At 37.9% G+C, this 16659-nt stretch overlaps 1 long non-coding RNA gene across 4 annotated transcripts in view; it reads right to left on the bottom strand.

The window, feature by feature from the left end:
• The window catches only part of LOC109378284 (uncharacterized), a 145139-nt gene that overhangs the window by 43886 nt on the left and 84594 nt on the right, over nucleotides 1–16659 (bottom strand). For 3 of the 4 annotated variants that reach the window (XR_002122973.1, XR_002122987.1, XR_002122980.1), the window contains one exon: nucleotides 14324–14411. This is a non-coding gene — a long non-coding RNA (uncharacterized LOC109378284). Of the gene's footprint in view, nucleotides 1–14302; nucleotides 14412–16659 lie in introns of all 4 variants that reach the window. The other variant, XR_002122983.1, reaches the window with a different exon arrangement.

Below are 16659 nucleotides of genomic sequence, written 5' to 3'. Positions count from 1 at the left end.
CACCACCATGATTATTCCCCTATAAATCTCTCTGGGTTTATGTCTACATGATACTCTTAAAATGTGATAACACAGCTAAGGAAATAGCCCAGGTGAGGTCTAAGAAGTTAAAAGCTTATGAAATCATGATTCTGAATAATGACAGTTTTATTTCTTCATTTTTGATCCTTATACCTTTACTTCTTCTGTTCTTGCCTGATTCAGTGCTGAATAAAATTGGGGTTGGGGTTAAGACGGCTATAGTAGATATACTTGTCTTCTTGATCTTAAAGGAATGCTTGTATCAGCAAGTTGCATTACGTCAAGGAAATTTTGGTGAAATTTGTGCTGTTCTATTGGAAATGGACGTGTGGTTACAAGAAGTATAGAGGTTTTTTCTGAGAAATGTTTAATGCCTGTGATGTTTGTATCAGACAAACTCCAAGAAAATGAACTGTTGAAGCTTTACTTTTTATACCTTGTTTTCCTATGAAATTGTCTGCCTTATTTTGAGAATGAGGAAGTATTTTTGATTATACAGATTCCTCAACAATTGTTGAAATATTAGCCAATAAAATAAACAATCTCAAGCACATCTAAATCAAACATACTCTGAAGCTTGATTCCTTTTAAAATGTTGTAGGACTATAGCTTTCCTGGTTCTGGACCCTAAGCTTTATTAACAAGACCCAAGATCCCAATAGTTTTTTGGCAGCCAAAGCACGCTGATGCTGGCAACTTCAAAGCTCCTCCACCCAGAGGTTATGTAATTGGTATAATGAACCCAAGAGCTGGTCTCCAGTCTATTCATATTAAATATTATATGACAGAACATATAAATAGTTATATAATTTGAGAGTATTTTTCTGAGTAGGACATAAAAGGCAAAAACAAAGTGATTGATAAGTTTAACTTCTTAAAAATGAAAATCCGTCAAAAAAATAATGTTCATAAACAAAGGACAGACGACAAACTTGGAAGAAATATTTGCAATACGTATTTCAAAAAAGGGGTAATGTGCTTAATATATAAAAGTCATTAAGAAACATTACGATATACAGTCTAGTTAGAAAAATAAACAAAAGACATAAACATATATGCTCTAAAACAAGAAATACAAATGATCAATATACATATTAAAAAAAATGTTCGCCTGGGGCCGGCCGAGTGGCGCGATGGTTAAGAACTGGCTTGGGACGCCAGAGGGCCCCGGTTTGGATCCCACATATGAGGGCCAGTGACACTGCCCTCTACNTGAATTCTTGACTTGAGTTTTTTTGGACTCACAGGTGTAGCATGAATTGAGGCTGCACTGTGTGAGTTCCAGCTATGTTACAAATTCTCAAGGGATGTTTTTTCTCTCCCTTTATTTAGAGTCAATTCTTAAGGTAGGCAATTTTCCTTGCAATTTTCTGGGGGTAGAGGCAAGACAGTGGGTTTATTTGTAATTCATCCTTACACAAAAGGAGTAGTCTTTTGGGAATCCAGCTTTAAGCAGAGGTGGAGGAGTCCATAATTACACTTCTCACTTTGGGCACAACTTGACCATTGCATTCACTCATTTGACAAATGCCCTCAAAGCAAAAGCCTCTCCAGGTTTTTGCTTATTTCCTGGGTTCCCACTTGCCTTTAGTTCTTGGCCTCTAAGAATTCCTTACTTTAGCTGCCAGCAATAATATGCATTTCAAAAGATTAAAAAATATTTTTGTCAACTAAGAGGTCTCTCAAAGCTAGTCCTTTTCTTTACCCCAATGGCCACTACTTTGCAGACCTCGCTAGCTACAGTATTTATGGCCTAATTGAAATCCTTACTTCCATTCTTCTCCCACCTAAAGTTACCCCATTGTCTTCTCTTTCAAAAACCCAAATGACTATGTTACTCTCCTGTTAAAATCTCCTCGATGGTTCTACTTTTGTCTACTCATTAAAATCCAAAATCATTCAGGCCCTTTGCCATCTGGCCACAATGTGTGAGACCAGCCTCATTGCTGCCATGCCCTTCCAAGTACCATGTGCTCTAGCCACCCAAATATACCTTATTTCCTAACTAAGCCATGCTATTCCTGCCTCAGGGCTTTTTACACATTCTATTCCTTCTGCCTTGTGAAAGGATTTCAATCTAAAATGGAACTGGAGATTATGAAAATGGAGACTTTCATGTATGTGTCTTCATGAAAATGAAATTTATTGACTGAGAGGCTGATTTCTAGAAATGCCTGATTTACAGAAAATTGAAACTTATCCTTTGATCAATGAACATGTGCCAAGAACCTCTCCCCATCCTCAAGCCAATAAACTTGCTACTTGGACTGAGGCTAAACTCTCCATTCTCTGTACTCCTGGCCCATAAATACAGCCTGCCCCAAACTCTCAATGGACTCACCTATAGCCTGCTACAGTTTGCCATGTCCTGAATTGCAATTCCTCCACTTTTCCCAAATAAACTCAATTTTTGGTAATTTGTGCATGCCTTAGTTTACCTCTTTTTTAGGTTGACAACCTGGAAAATCTTTCCTTATCACCAACCTAGAAATATCTTTCCAACTCTTCAAAAACCAGTTGAATTCTTAATATTTCTGAGAGGTATTACAGGACTCTACCTCATAGTTATGCTAAAGCTCCATTAACACTTTAGATATCGATTAAATTATTTAACAATATTTATTGAGAGCCAAATATGTCAAGGGTACTATGGAAAGCATTGGGTATAACATGTTGAACAGAGTATAAATAGATCTTTCCTTCATAGGGCTCATAGTCTATAGGGGAATAAGACAAGCGAACAGGCAGTTATAATATCATAGAAATGCTCTGATAGGGAAAGCATAATATGACATAGACAGGAGGAAAAACAAGTCTCATCAAGAGATGACAGCTTTCCCAATAAAATCTTTTTAAAAAAGAGATGACAGCTAACCTGAAACCAAGCCATGAGTAAGAACTGATGAGGGAAAAGGGAGTGAGAGAGAGAAAATATTCCATGATGAAGACAGCATACTATGGTCTGAATGTTTGTGTACCCACCCCAACCCCACCCTAAATTCATTTGTTGAATCTTAACCCCCAAACATGATGGTATTAGTAGGTGGGGCCTTAGGGAGGTGATTAGGCCATGAGGGTGGAGCTCTCATGAACATGGTTAGTGATCTTACAAAAAAGAGATCCCACTGAGCTTCTTAGCCTCTTCCGCCATGGAAGGATACAAAGAGAAGACTGTGACCTGGATTAGGGTCCTCGCCCAACTATGCTAGCACTCTGACCTCAGACTTCCAGCCTCTAGAACTGTGAGCAATAAATTTCTGTTGTTTATAAGCCACCCATATCTGTGGTATTTTGGTATAGCAGCCCAAATGGACTAAGACATAGCATATATAAAAACCTAAATATAAAAGAAAATATAGTGCATCCACAGAACTGAAAAAAGGTCAACAAGGCTGGAACATAGACAGTAGAGCAGGGAGTGTTGAGAGACAAGGAGGGGGTATGAGCACGAGTCAGATAATGGAGGGATCTGAAGGCCATATTCAGAATTTGGGTCTTTATTCTAAGAGTAAAGGAGAGCCACTGAGGAGTTTTGAGCATGCAAGTAACATAATCCAATGAACGTTTTAAAAGATGATTCTGTTTGCAGCAAGGGTAACAGATGTAAATGGGGCAAAGTATAAATTAGGAGGTTGTTGCAGGAAGGCAAAAATATATAGGATATTATGAAGAGAATCAAAGATGCTGCTTAGGTGACTTGTTTGGGCTGCTGAGAGGATGGTGGAGCCCGTCACTGAGAAAGGGATACAGAAAGAGTCAGCCATTAGGCAATCAGTTCGGTTTTAGACTGTTGTGGGTCAATGCTTTTTGTGCCCTGCTTTCAATCCCATCGACTCACCTTTCATTTCTATACAGCTGTGAGGATCTGGTCCCTGTACTCTGACAGTATCCTTTTTCTGCCTCACAGTTTTCTCTAGAGCTGGGAAAGTCCATTAAACTTAGGAAAGGTACAGCCCAGAAGTGCCTCAAGTTACATTTCCTGGTGTCAATCTTCAATCAGTGGGTACTGGGAACTGGTGAATCATGCCCCAGAGAGACAACTCCATGTCTCTCACACAGACAGTGATTACCAGACTATGTCTACAATGATTACCAGCTCAGTAATGTATCCTTTACTGGCTTTTCCTCCTTCTTTGTCTTCCTATTCTTGTTCCCTCACTCCTGCTTCTTGGAATTCTTTCCAAGCTAAAATTCATGCATCTAAGTCCTTATCTTAGGCTCTATTTGGGGGCAGGGGGTCCAAATTGAGATAAGTGTCTGTAGGACTTCAAAGTGAAGATCCCAGTTAGACCTTCAGAAGAAAAGATTTGGGGTAGAAGCATAAATTGTGTTTTCTTCCTAATGAAGGTTGAAAACATAGAAGTAGATGAAATCACCCAGTGCAAAGACAAAGGGACTGACAAGGGAAACTTGAGGAAAAATAACATTTCAGGCACAGGCAGAAGAGTCAAGGAGATTGAGACAGAGAAGACCAGAGAGATAGGAGAAAAAGCAAAAGAGTTTGCAAACATGGAAGCCTAGGGAGAGGAAGATTCAAGAAAATGGGGGTGGTCAGTAGTATTAAATGCTACTGAAAATTCAAAAACAGGTATAGAGAAGTAGCCATCAGATTTAGCAAACAGAGGTGATTTGTGATTTGGTGAGAAAACAACCCTAAAAGCATGATGAGGCTGAAGGTAGATTACAGAGAGTTAAGTGTTTGGGAGGAAGTGAGACTATGAAGAGAGTGAATATGGGGAACTCTTTTAGGAATTTTGGCTTTAAGGGGGAGGAGAAAGATAAGGATATAACTGGTTCTGTGAAGGGGGTAAGGGTGTGTGTGTGTGTGTGTGTGTGTGTGTGTGTGTGTGTGTGTGTGCGTGCGCACACGCGCATGTGTTGTGTTAAGGTGGGAGAGACCTGAGCCTGTTCAGACTGTTTAGGTTCATAAGAAGCTAGGCAGAGAAAGAGATTGATGGTAGATAGGGGAGAGTGAGGAACAACGAAGACAATGAGTTTCTGAGGAAGAAAGGATGAATTCCAAGTAGATAGGTTAGATTCAGTCTGAAAGAGGGACTTGTCTTCCACTGAAACAATAACACGGTTACTTGCCAATTTTAAAGATGATATAGCTGAATTATTCCAAAACATGGCTGTCTACTTCTTTTGCATTAAATTGTCTTTATCTGATACATTTTAATTGAATTTAACCATTGATATTTGATAACAAATATAATATGCCCATCAGCTAATTTCCTTGATGCTGCCATGATATTAAGATTGGAGTCCTTCAGATGTTACATAGGTATTTGCTTGATGGTCTTTGAAAAACATGTGTTTCTCAGGTAAGGGAGAGAAAGCGAAGCATCATTAAATCTCAGTCTAGCAATCTGGCATTATGTGACATCATCTACCTTTTTTAAAGGGAAGTCAGCAAGTCATTTACTGCTGGTGGTCTGTTTCTCGTTTATAAACTGAGCCTAACATGTTAAATATTTATGATATAATTTATTCCTGGATATTGGTTACAAGTTGAGCTTCCATACGTTACACCTTTATTATCTACAAGGTTGTAAATGACAACAGTATTCTTGAAGACTCATTTTATATATAAAATACCAAAATCAATCATGAAGACAACTGCATGTTTTTACAATGACTTTCTAAGTTTATAAAGAAAACATCACAAGGTTTTAAATGATCCTTATTGACTGGCTGAGGCTTCTTAAAATACCAGTTCAAAGAAGTTCTAACTAAAGATATTTTTCTAATACATCTCCCTGATGCAATTAAATGCTTCAATGTTCTAGGACCTTCAAACTGTGATCTAAATCATAGATCGTAGATTCAGTGGGTAGAAATTTCTTTGAATGTTAAAGTTTTCCTTATTGCTGTGTTCCTTTTCTCATCCTCCTGCATCTCCTCATCCTCTTCCCACCTCTGCTGTTGATTTTATCATTATTAAATACCTACAGCACATAGTAATCTTCCTCTTTGGCAGACTTTGTGGACAAATTATTTGATGTTACTCTACTGGCTCTTGTAGTTTCTTCCCTGAACAGTTAATGTTTTGCCAACTATATTACAAAAGTGATCCAACTAGCTTTTGCTTGTAATAAAACTTCTTCCCTTGATGTCTTGGAGTAGCTTTTTTTCAGCATAAATGGACAATGATTTTGCAAGAGCATTGCCTTATTCAGATGTATATGGATTTGCTTCCTCTACACCTCCTGCATCCATAAAATCAAAAGGTTTTCTACTTTGCTCCTAGCACCAGTCAACATAACAAACAGCAGCTTCAGTTCCCCTGTCACCTATGATGAGAATCCCAGGCAATCACAATGGCAAGATTTGGCCAATATCGGGAAAGTCATAGTTACAATAATAAAGGTCATAAAAGCAGCAGTCTAAAATGAAGCTATGGTGAGTCAGGAGCCATCTGTACCCTTCTATCCATGTTTATTGTGAGGATTAAGAGCATAAAGTGCTGTAAAACCTACAAAACCTTATACAAATGGGAGGAATTATTGTAATCCAAACCTATATAATATATACAAAAACACACAAACCAAACAGCACTAACGCGCTACTCATACAGATCTGTGTTGTTAGAATTTAAAGCATTTCTTTTTCCTAAACATCACAGGCTGCTTCTCGCTGAGTTAAAGAAGTGTTTGGGTCATCATAGAGGAGTAACACACAAGTGAACAATCCACTTAGGAATGGGATAGGAGCCATTATCTCTCCAGCCTCCTCCCTTCTCTCCTCTATCCCTATACATTACCCACTGTCTGTCTCCCTGGCCTGTTGCAGGGCTCACAGCCTAGCCACTGCAGAATGACATTTCTTGCAGTTTTCAGGCTTGACAACTCTGACAAGCACCTATGAAAGCACAAAACAGCACTGTACCATTCAAATCTGAACTAGTCTTCTACCTCAGTGACAGTGTATTAAATAAAAAAAGTTTGCCCCTCCCAAAAGCTTTTAAAAGGATCAGCATTCCTTTTGTTTAAGTATAAAAGAAAACGCCAACTGACTTGTTATAAACAAAGCATTTTGAAATTCTAGTCACATTCTGAAAAAAGTCAAGAGATCATTTTTCCACAGGACCCCCCCTCCCCCAACCCACCCCAATTTGTGCCTTGCGTGACTTTTGGGAAGGTTTCAGGCAGTAGAATGCTTCAGAAATTCAATCTTGCTGTCCCACCTACTCCTGTAGTGCCAAATCACAGCAGATAAATGAAGCTTCAAAACAATTGCCAAGCCATTCCTCTCTTAAATTTCCAAAGATTAACATAAGATGGGTATATTGGGTACACTCATATATATTAGTTCAATAATGTTATTAAATCCCAACCATACCAACATATGTTCTCCCCTTCTCTTCGCTGCTCATGATTTGCTTCAAGCATGTCTTACATCATTAGAATAACAGCTACAGTAACAACCACAGGAATTTTCACTAGAATAAACATGATCAGTAGTCCTCATAATTCTCCATGAAAGCTAAAATAAGAAAAAAATAGAAAAGAGTTTCATAAAATATGTTTCCCCTGGGTCCTACCATGGGTTATTTCCATGCTTATTTCCTTTGTTAGTTATTTGAAAGATAGTTTATAGATCTTTTGTGTCTCCATCAAAGACCAACCTGGAAGAAATGCACGTAGACCTTTGGACCTGACTTTGGTATGATATTTCATAGTTTACAGGACACCTTCGTGTTCATGATTTCCTTTCATCTGCACAAAAATAACTGTAGGATAAGTGGGTATTACTGTAGTTGAGCAAATTAAATCTTAGAGAATTCAACTGACCCAGCTAGGCAGTAGTGACGCTCAGAACCAGTCTGACTGACTCTTTTCACCACTCCATGTTTCCTTAGGTAGATGAATACAAAGATAATAGGACACAAGGAATGATAATAACAGCAATGTTCAACTATAAAGAATATAGTAAGAAAGTAAGAATATAGAAAGAGGATGAGAAAAACACATTAAGAAGATAACCCTGATTTTTAAATACATACATAGATCATTGTTTATAATTTTTTTAAATTATAATCTATTTTTTTTCTAACAGGTCTAATGGTATTAATAAGTTGAAAAAAACATTTAATTAATGTGTGTTTCTACTGATTTATTTATGGTGTTATTAACACTGGAGCTGCTCATAGGCTATCTTCTCCCACATAATAATCACTATTTACTGATGGCAAAGCTCTCTGGATGTGACTAAAGTGTCAGTGACATAGAGAAAAGCCTGTTTAAATGATCTGTAAAGCAGGGCCACAGCTGTAACTTTGCCCTGGCAGAGCCTATCAAGTAAATAGCATGATCTTTTCAAACACAGCCATATTATTTTCTTCCTGGCATTTGTAATTTGTTAAAATTGTAATTTGTAATTTGTACATGCCTTTCTTCCTAATAACAATGGCAAATGGCCAATCTCTGGACTTATCTCTTGCACACACATTACATTTATGTATATTTGATCAAATATATATATATATACATATATATATGTATATGTATATTTATACACATAGGCATACATATATATATATATACATATACACACACATATTTGAAATATTCCCAAATCTTTTTCCTCATGTGCCATGTTTTAAAAGTCCCCTCCTTATCACCACCATGATTATTCCCCTATAAATCTCTCTGGGTTTATGTCTACATGATACTCTTAAAATGTGATAACACAGCTAAGGAAATAGCCCAGGTGAGGTCTAAGAAGTTAAAAGCTTATGAAATCATGATTCTGAATAATGACAGTTTTATTTCTTCATTTTTGATCCTTATACCTTTACTTCTTCTGTTCTTGCCTGATTCAGTGCTGAATAAAATTGAACAGTTTTCCAAAAATAATGCCATAAGAATATTTGTGATAATCTTAAAAGACAAAAAATGGGGGTTGAGGGAAGCATTCTAATTGCCTAAATATAACATATTGGTTAAATAAATAATGGCACAGTCATGCAATTGAAAGAATAATATTTAATGATTTGGAAGAGTGTTTATGATTTTTAAACAAAAAATGTTTAAAAACAGTGTTTACAGCATTATCCTGAAAGGAGATTGATTTTAAAAGTTATGGTATATTAATACAATATTATAAAATAATATTCAATGATTTGGAAGTTTCTGTGATTTCTAAGTGATAAAATGTTTACAAAACAGTATTAAATTATCCTAAATATATTTTTCAAAAAATATAAACTGTAAAAAAGAAAATGAGTGATTTTCTAAATATATGACGAGCAAATATTTTTGTAATGAAAATGTGTTTTAATGTTATCTTGTTAGACTCAGTCATTGTTCTAGCTTGTAGGTTCTTGCTAAACAATGTTTTTCCTCAGTGAATTTGATAGGCATGTCTTCAACAAAGATGGTAAAAATGTTGACTAGAAAAAGGCAAAGCGAAAACTTTATATTAAAAACAAAGGCAAAGGCAAAAATAAAAATAAGAACAAAGAACAACCTCCCTCCAGGCTGAAGCAATTCATTAATTAATATACTTTGGGTATGCTCACTCAGTTTCTAATTCATTGATTTATACTCATATTGAATGAAAATTTCTCAATCTTGTCCATAGGGTATAATATGTCTTAATGAAATATCTTGCTGAAGCTCAGATACACAGTCAGCCACAATTCCTTGATACATTAGTCTCTTGATTGCAAAGAAGATAAACTCATTTAGGTCACTCTAAGAAATGAGATTTCTTGTAAGACTACACATCCAGTACCTAGAACTAAATAGATCCCAGGAACCAAGACAGTTCTAGAGAAAATATGCTTTTTCCATCTCCCTTTTATTACTTACATGGTGCCTCATTCAAGTACTTGCTTCTATTTCAGGGTTTGCTTTGATCTCTTTCTGAAACAGACTATCTGGTCCCTTCTGTATTGTCCCACTCCAATCACGGCGAGAGCTAATCTGATTAGCCACCACTGTGCAAAGAATAACCAAACTCTACTTCCCCATGGAAGAGGCTATGAGTGAATCATTTTTATCTAAGGAGAAACACTGGGTATGGTAGACACTATGACTGATGTATCTGATACTTCTAATTTGCTAATTCTGGCAAAGAAAGTGATGTTAGAATGATGTGAGTAAACACACTGCCTAACAATCACAAATTTTGCTTTTAAATATATTTATAGACCAAAGCATGGGGAGAGAACAAAAGAAAATATATTTTAAAAGCACAAGAGATGTATGGAATGCAGTGAAAAAGTCAAACTGTGGATATCATTCGAGTTCCAGATGTGGAAGGGAGAAAGAGAATATAGGAAGAAGTAATATTTGAATAAATAATGTCCAAGAATTCTCTAAAAATCCAAAATAAATGAGCCACAAGAAGTGCTATGAACCTCAAGAGATATGAATTTTAGAAAATTAAAAATTCAAATCTAGACATATCATAATCAAACCAAAGACAAAGTAAAATTTCCAGTGCCAGAAAAAAGTCTCCATGGCTTCTGGCTGTGAAAACCAGTGGAGATTGTGGCTGAGGGAAACAGAGGGCTACTGGAGTCCCAGATGTTATTATTAAAGGGCCCACACATGGACTTATTCGCTGACAGATTCACTAGCTCTGGGCTCCAGCACTGAGGCAGCAGCTCAAAAGATACCAAGGACATATAGGGACTAACTGAGTTGTATGGTTTCAGGTCAAGGGCTGAAGAGACAGCTTTCTCCCAGATGGAGAAGCTGGTAAAAGTCATTGTTTCTTTGTTGAGCCCTCCCCCATCCCAGCCTGCAGACACAGGCAGCTGCCATATCTAAGTCTCCATCAACCTGGCTAACATGGTTCACCCTGCCCTGGTGATTCCCTGACACCCCCGCCCCACCTAATTTGCAGGCCCACCCAAGCAGCTTCCAATGGCTTTTCCATACAAAAGGCCTGTCTTGGCTCATGCTGTGGAGTTCCCAAATCTCTCAAAGGTTCACAAACCCCAAATAAGCAGCAACTTGCCTCGGCATGCCCCAACCCCCTTGCTAAGCAGCCCCAAGCTTGGCACTAGCGAAAGCCAGCTTCAGCTCACAGCCTCTCCGAAGCACCTCCAAGCTCTGCGTGGGTAGCAGCTATCTGCAGATTGCTTTGTTGCTCATTTCAGGAGGCCCTAGGCAGAGCATAGGCTTCAGCTGAACTTGGCCTGTAGTTGGGCCCCTCCTAGGAGGCCCCAGAGCCAGCATGCGCAGTTGTCAGCTTCAAACAAAGGAAGAGCACCGCCTGCTGCCTCCACAGATGACACATCCAAAGGGCAGACTGGGCAGGCACCAGAGCCCTGGCTGTAGGGTCAGCCCCTGCACAACGGCTCCTTCAGTGTAGTCACAGCCAGTCCTCATAATCAATCAGTCCAAGGGTCAATGCCTCCTATTGACATGTAAACAACAACCAAGGCTCAACTACAATAGGAGAGCACACACAACCCTCACAAGGAACACATGTGCAGCACACAGCTGAGGGGACCAGGAAGACTGCACCACTGAGCTCCATAGGACACCTCCTACATAAGGCCACTCTACCAAGACAGAGAAACATAGCTTCACCTAATAAATACAAACAAAAGCAAAGAGGCAGCCAAATAGGGAATGTCCGAAATGAAAGAACTGAACAAAGCTCCAGAAAAAGAACTAAACAAAAGGGACACAAGCAATCTACCAGATGCAGAGTTCAAAACACTGGTTATAAGAATGCTCAATGATCTCAGAGAGAACTTCAACAAATAAATAGGAAACATGAAAATGGAGACAGAAAATATAAAAAAAGAGCCAGTCAGAAATGAAGACTACAATAACTGAAATAAAGACTACATTAGAGGGAATCAACAGTAGATTAGATGAAGCAGAGGCTCAAATCAGCATAGCAGAAAACATCCAATTATAACAGCAAAAAGAAAAAAGAATCAGGGCCAGCCAAGTGGCTCAGTTGGTTAAGAGTTAGCTTAAGAGCGCAAGCTCTGAGCAACAGGGTCACTGGTTCGATTCCCACGTGGGCCAGTGAGCTGTGTCCGAGCTGAGCTGCCGCTGAGCTGCCAACAGGTGGCAGGATGGTTCAGCTGGAGAGAGCACATGCTCCTAACAAGATTTGTGGTTCGACTCATGAATGGGATAGTGGGCTATGACCTGCAACAAAGATTGAACACGGCACCTTGAGCTGATTGGCTGCGAGCTGCCTACAGGCGACCGGATGGCAACTGGACTTGGAGCTGAGCTAGCTGCGTCCTCCACAACTATGATTGAAGGACAACAACTTGGCTGTTCCCCTTCCCCAATTCCCCAACACTGTTCCCCTTCCCCAATTCCCCAATAAAAATCTTTAAAAAAAAAAAAAAAAGGGAGGACCAAAAAACAAGATTACTCTACCCAGCAAAGCTATTATTTAGAATTGAAGGACAGATCAAGAGCTTCCCAGACAAGAAAACTGAAAGAGCTCATCACTACCAAACCACTATTATAAGAAATGTTAAAGGAACTTCTTTAAGAAAAGAAAAAAAGATTAAAATGTACATAAGATGGCAATAATCTATCAACAATTACTTTAAATGTAAATGGATTACATACTCCAATTAAAAGATCTAGAGTGGTTGAATGGATAAGACCCTCATATATGCTGCCTATAAGAGATGCTTCAGTTGAAAGACTCACACAAACTGAAAGTAAAGGGATGGAAAAAGATATTTCATGAAAATGGAAATGAAAAAAAAAAAAAAAAGCTGGCATAGCAATACTTATACCAGACTTTAAAACAAAGGCTATGGGGCCGGCCGAGTGGACCATTGGTTAAGAACTGGCTTGGGACGCCAGAGGACCCCAGTTCGGATCCCACATATGAGGGCCAGTGACACTGCCCTCTGCAGCTAAGATGGTGAATGGCAGCTTGACCTGGGGCTGGGCTGCCTTGGGTCACCGGCGAAGGTGTAGGCTGTAGTCCCCTGCTGCAGTGGGCTGCCATAAGCTACCGTGTGTAGCCGGCTGCCAGCATGAGCAGCCAGCAGCCGCCGTGAGCAGCCATCCAGGAGCCAGCGACTGATCTGCCTCGCCCAGGAAGAGCGCAATGATGGTGCCAGCTTGGGCCAGTGAAGCAACATCCTCCACAACTAGACTGAAGAACAAAGCAAAAGCAACTTGTCTGTTCCCCTTCCCCAAGTTCCCAAGAGCTTTCCCCCTCCCCCAATTCCCCAAAAAAATCTTTAAAAAAAAAAAAAAAAGGCTATGTAACAAGAGACAAAGAAGTACCCAGTAACCCCAGTTCTGGGTATTTATCCAAAGAAACCCAAAACACTGCCTCAGAGGGACATGTGCATCCATATGTTCATTGCATGATTATTTACAATAGCAAAGATATGGAGGCAACCTGGGTGCCCATCAGTAGATGAATGGATAAAGAAGATGTGGGAAATATATACAATGGAATATTACTAAGCCATAAAAAATGAAATCTTGCCATCTCCAAAAACTTGGATAGACCTAGAGGGTATTGTGCTAAGTAGAGTAAATCAGACAGAGAAAGACAAATGCCATATTATTTCATTTATATGTATAATCTAAACCATAAAATAAAGAAAAAAAAAACAGAAATAAACTCATAGATACAGAGGACTTTTGAGGGTTGCCAAGACAGTAGGGGAGTCGGGGTGAAAAGGAGGAACGGATTAAGAAGTACAAATTAGTAGTTACAAAATAGTCATGGAGAAATAAAGTATAGCATAAAGAATATAGTCAATAATAACTGTATAGTGTCAGATTTATTGGGGTGATCATCTTGTAAGTTATACAAGTGTCTAATCATTATGTCGTATACCTAAAACTAATATTATATGTCAACTAAAATTTAAAAATTATTGAAAAAAGATTAATGACAAAAACTAATAAGACAGAACAATTATAACAATATACTGTAATAAAAGCTATATGAATGTGGTCTCTCTCAAAATATTTTATTATACTGTACTCACCCTTGTTTTGATGACATGGGATGACACAATGCCTATGTGATGAGGTCAAGTGAGGTGAGTGACACAGGCATTGTGACGTAACAGTAGGCTAGTGTTAACATTCTGAGGCTACATCAGGAGGATCATTTGCTTTGGGTGAACCTGGATCACTGAGGCATGATGATGTCAATGGTACTATTTTTGGACCAAGATTGACTTTGGGTAACTGAAACTGCAGAAAACAAAACCATAGATGGGGGAGGGGGGGACTACTATATTGACATTTCATCATAAGCTGGCCTAACTATAGGTGGTTCCTGAACTTAAAATATATGAACTTATCACCTTTTGTGCACAGCTTTGTACCTTAGCCAGGGCCCAGGACATCACTGTTCTTCTCCTATTACACTTGTCTCCAACCACCTGGAATTTCTGTTAATCTTCACAGCAGATGCTGGAAAAAATAAAAACACAATTCTGTATTAACTAAAAATACAGGGAAAGGGAATGGGATACAGGAATAATGCCAATGACTTTCTATTTTGCAAAGCAAATGTATCTTCAAGAAAATTTGTAGAGCTGTGTTATTCATCATAAATAATTCAACATAAATAATTCAAATGTATTTGAACCCTTTCCTATGTGTACACCTTTCATTTTAATACCAAATTATCCATTTATAAGATTTCTACTCTTACAACTTTGATATGATGGTGTATCAAAATTGAATATGATTAAGCAATGTACCGTATTGGAGACAATGTATATGGTATACCAGGTCTGACAATTAAGTCCACAAACTTGTTGCAATTATGTTGCTAAACTTTTTTTATATCAGAGAGTTTATTCATTATGAATTGGTACTAACTGAACAAACAATTAACTAAGTTTATTATTTGGAAGTGCTGAAAAGGCTGCATGAAAAAGTTAGGCAACCTGAACTTTTCGCCAACAATTTATGGCTCTTGCATCACAACAATGCACCAGGTCACACGGCAGTGTCTGTGAGGGAGTTTGTAGCCAGTAAACAAATAACTGTATTGGAACGCCCTCCATACTCACCTGATCTGGCCCCCAATGACTTCTTTCTTTACCCAAAGATTAAGGAAATATTGAAAGGGAGACATCTTGATGACATTCAGTACATCAAGGCTAATACGATGACAGCTCTGATGGCCATTCCAGAGAGTTCCAAAATTGCTTTGAAGGGTGAATGAACTAGGTGCTGGCATCGATGCATAGCTTTCCAAGGGGAACACTTCGGAGGTGACCATAGTGATATTTAGCAATGAGGTATATAGCACTTTTTCTAGATGAGTTCGTGAACTTAATTGTCAGACCTTGCGCGCGCGCGCGCGCGCACTCATGTGTGTGTGTGTGTGTGTGTGTGTGGTATATATTTATTAAAAGCACAGAACCATAATCTAAAACAAACAAGAGCGTATAACATTTCAATATTTAGTAGGGGGAGGGACAATATTTTATTACAGTTAATAAAAAGTAAAGATTAATTTTCTTCCAAGAAGGAAACATAATTTACATTTTACAGTGTAATATAAAAATATTATTAGTACAGTAATACTATCACTAGTAAAAGTGGAACTTATTACCTATTCAATCTATTCAATAAAATGGCCACTTGCTTCTAATCAGTATCACAATTCACTTGAGAAATCTGAGGTTTCCTTAAGCAGGTTTTGCTTTACTGATCCTCCTGGGCTTGTCATTCCCATTTCCCACATAGTATGACACATGGAGCAGCAGCTTACGATAACAGATGAACACTGTGGTAGGCTAACACAAAGAAATGCCACAGATCCAAAAATTATAAACAGCATTTGAAAAGGGAAGGAATTTTCTAATAAAAATGCTCAATGGGGATGGCTTTGAAGACAAAATATTAAAGTCAGCCTTGAAATATCACTTAATATAGTAAGAAAAAATCCCTTCATGAGATTTGACTTTTTATGTAATTCATAGCCTGGTTCTTTCTTATAAACCTTTGAAAAGTGCTGTGAATAGAATATATTGTACTAGGGATTCAAAAAGGTTTTGATTAGCCATTAACAAGTTAAGGATTATAAGATTACATTTCAGGTTAAAGATTTTCTTTAAATGCTGAAGTGGAATCATGTCTGAAGATATTCTATCCAAATATATAACTTAACTTTTAAACTTGTCTAAATTCTTACAAATGTTTTACATATCATTTTAAGGCAATAAATTGAACATGTTCACTTAAAAAATATTGTTTCTAAACTCTTTATTAGTATCAAGTAGAAAGAATTTATATCTTTATTATGCCAAGGAGTAATTTAAGTGACACCCCCAATCAGTTTCTTGTCACGTAGTATAATACATGATTACCAGACAACTTTGCCTCTTGTCAAAGAGAAACAAACCAATGTACTAAGCTCAAAATTTTTGTGAAAATAAATATTTGGGAAACTAAACTATAAATGTTATCAAACACCAATGAAATACATTAAACAATTATTGGGGAATCAGCTATTACTCTGACCATCAACATTGGCATAAGAAGTAAACAGTTTACAGTTTACTAATCTTGCCGGGATTATTTACTAATCTTCCCATAATTTTAAGAACAGAGATTCCATACTCCTCTCTTCAGATTCTAAGTAATAGGTCTAGAATAGGGGAAACCCAAATTATACTAGTCTGTAGAATCCATGTTCTCACTA

This window comes from Hipposideros armiger, unplaced genomic scaffold (genome assembly GCF_001890085.2).
Source record: "Hipposideros armiger isolate ML-2016 unplaced genomic scaffold, ASM189008v1 scaffold_2, whole genome shotgun sequence".
Classification (NCBI taxonomy): Eukaryota; Metazoa; Chordata; class Mammalia; order Chiroptera; family Hipposideridae; genus Hipposideros; species Hipposideros armiger.
The sequence above is the reverse complement of the archived record's forward strand: the minus strand, read 5'-3'. Positions and strand labels throughout refer to the sequence as shown.